Here is a 3350-nt window from a genome sequence, read left to right as displayed (position 1 = left end):
ATTATTATAGCACTATGCAATTAGGTTCCAAAGTCACTCTGGATAAGTGTGTCTGCTAAAAGACAGAAATGTAAATGATGCCTGCATACACTGTTATACTGTACATCACATACTGTATCTGTTTCTCTCCTCTGTAAGATGACTCATCTTTTGGGGCTGCTGTAATACCTTACAGCTGTGATCTGATTCTATGTCACATCCTCCCATGTTTAAATTATGTTTATAATGACAATAACAAGCATTTCGGATAATGCAATTATATGTATTATGTGTTGTGTATATGTAAGTGTCTGAATGTACTGTATTTGTGAAATGTAAAGCGACCTTGAGCTATGGAAAGGCACTATATAAATAAAACTTCTTCTTCTTCTTCTTCTTCTTCTAATGGCATTATTTGCATTAGGTTTAATCTCATAAATGTCAGGTGATGATTTACCTCAGTGATTCTCAAAGTGGGATTCCAAATCATTACCAGGGCAACAGCTCACATGAATGTGTTTAACGTAAACCCTAACTATTCAAAATCATGTAAGGTTACGAATGACAGTTAAAGATAAAAGTGCTATGGCTCCAATAAACAGACAGAATATTAAATTCAACTCTATTTGTATAGGACATTGTATGAACGTATGTTTACAGAAATATAAAACAATTATAAAAATTAAACTAAAATTTATATTTATCCCTGATGAACAAGACAGAAGCAATGGAGGCAAGGACAAAACTCCCCAAGATGATATGAGGAAGAAACCTTGAGAGGAACCAGACTCAGAAGGGAACCTCATCCTCAGCTGGGATACATCGGAGTGTCTACAACTGTTTACAGTCAAGTGAAATTATGTAACCACTGAGAAACTTAGAACTTTAACCATCCGCATAATTTCTCAATTCATTATAGATTTTACATAAATTCCTTCCTGCTGAATCCATCAAATGTTCAGAAACTGAGATCCGAAGCCAATCACTGCAACAGCACAAAAAGCTGGTGGAGCTTAGAAGATGCCTTTGTCAAATGGATCAGGCAGGAGAAGAGGATTGTGGGTCTCTCTTAAGGAAGCAGGATTTACATGTAGCAGAATTATCTATGCACATAAACCATCTAGATTTAATAACAGTTAACAAAAAGTTGACCAAACAAATTGACTTTCAGCCTAGAATTAAAAACTAAGTGCCAAACACTAATGGCGGATCGAAATCCAGGGGGTCTATAGTCATCACTGCTCTACATGCAAAAAAAAAAAAGAAAGAAAGAAAGAAAGATTTAATCTTTTTATGATCCATCATGATTGCTTTGATCAAAATGTTCAAAGTTCACTCAGGTACTACCATCTGAGACCATTCAGTAGGACAGATTAATATAACCAATAAACATTTTACTGGGCACCAGTGCAGTGTGGATAAGAGGGGATGTGTATAAATCTTCTGATTCTAGTAAGTCTGCTGCATTCTGGACTAACTGCAGCTTGTTTATGACAGCAGTGCGTTCCAGTAATCTAACCTAGAAGTATTAAAAGCTTAAAATGACTTTACTGCATTATGTAGTGGCATCAAATGTCTTCTTTTAACAATACTTCAGTTAACATTACCAAGACAGCTTTTTTTCCACGTTAGAAATAAATCACACCATGGTCCTTTACTGTGATGTAATTAAAAGGTCATCCTGAGTTACTATAAAGTAAGAATAAACTAGGAGGAAGATACTAAACATGTACTGTATTATATTCTTTTTTTACATTCTCACCTTTTTGACATGACCCCAGTCTGGATCCTATTTCCTCTAGGTGGGTCATTACAAGGAGTATTCCTTTTAGTCACTCAGTCTTTTGGGGAGACATTATCATTGATTAGAAGCACAGAATCATGTTAAAGGTCTTTTGTAGATGCCTTGTGCACTTCTAAGCATGTAAAGGACCATAAAAGGTTTACGTTTCTGATGCTGATAAGCATTTTATACCCAGGAATGTCAGAGGAACAAATAAAAGTTAATTCAGTACACTGTAATGCCCAAGTGATAGAGCTACCACAGAATTTTTCCAATGGCATTTTCCATTAAAAAGGTAAGTGGTGTAGAGTTGTAGATTAAAACAAGCTCTAAAACTTTAAATCAATTGTAAATTTTGAATAAAATCAGAAGCCACTCAGAGAATGTAGTTTTTTTATGACCACATTTTCATCCTACTATGACAAATATAGAGCATAATATTCTGGATTTCTCAACAATAAAACTGCATTCTAGTTGATAAATGCTTTTTCCTCGCTCCCATTTTAATGGCAACTAAATGTACACCTGCTCTGGTGTGTAATTAAAATTATATTACCGTTTAAGCCATTTCCACAGATTCCAGCAAAATCAGTGAATTTATTCATCTACTTTAAATTATTCCTGTTTTCTTCCATCAATATACACATGGCATCCACAGGCTGTATTAACTTTTGCTCTTGATAATCCAGAGTGAAACATGAGACACAAATTTATTGCAGAAACTCATTACAACCAACATGCATCCAAGGACTTCCATTTTCCTTTTGACCTCATTACTTCAAGTAGTGTGTTAACTCATCAACCCAAATAGGAACAAAATAAAATTAGTTTGTTTTTTTTGTTTTTTTTTAATAAATAAGAGCGCCTTACATACTGAAACACATGGTGACACAGCTCACCCAACCCTCCATTGATCATGAATAACCCATCTGCTGTAATAAAAACAGAATAAATGAGTACCCATCACCTGCATTTCCTCTTTTTACATAAATTCTCAACCTCTCGTGTACTTTGATATCAAATATCAGGTCTAGCAGTTGTAAGCAGCTGGACCCATGGCTTTATTAAACAGAGAGCAATGTTTCCTTCTTGTTTTCTATCAGCTCAAGAGCAAGGTTTGTGAATTCACATGTGAAATTTCTCCTGGATAAAGTTACCATAAAGTAACCACTAGCATGAATAAACATCTTTGGCATCCTGATCAGTTTTCCGTTCAGTGAGAGCTGTTTTAATTGAAAGTAGAACATTATTTTCAGGTGCCTCTGGTATTTACATGCTTTTGCATCTGCAGTAAAGCAAAAGCATTGTAAAGGCAAAATATCTATGATGGAAGAGACTAACATTTTGCTTTCTCTAGGCCTTAACAATGAGTCACTTATTATTTATATTATTAATTATGCATCATCATTTCTGACTAATACACAACTTTAAGACAATAGGTCAGGTTTCTAAATTAAAATAAATTTCCATTTGCCAATCTAGAAAACATTGTATTAACTGAAAATGTCTGAAAATGTTGTGGTCACATATTTTGATCATCAGAATACCTTGGAATCTGTATAAAAAGAAAAAAAAAAAAAATCATGAC

Source organism: Tachysurus fulvidraco, chromosome 18 (genome assembly GCF_022655615.1).
Source record: "Tachysurus fulvidraco isolate hzauxx_2018 chromosome 18, HZAU_PFXX_2.0, whole genome shotgun sequence".
NCBI lineage: Eukaryota > Metazoa > Chordata > Actinopteri > Siluriformes > Bagridae > Tachysurus > Tachysurus fulvidraco.
Note: the sequence above shows the minus strand (reverse complement) of the source record.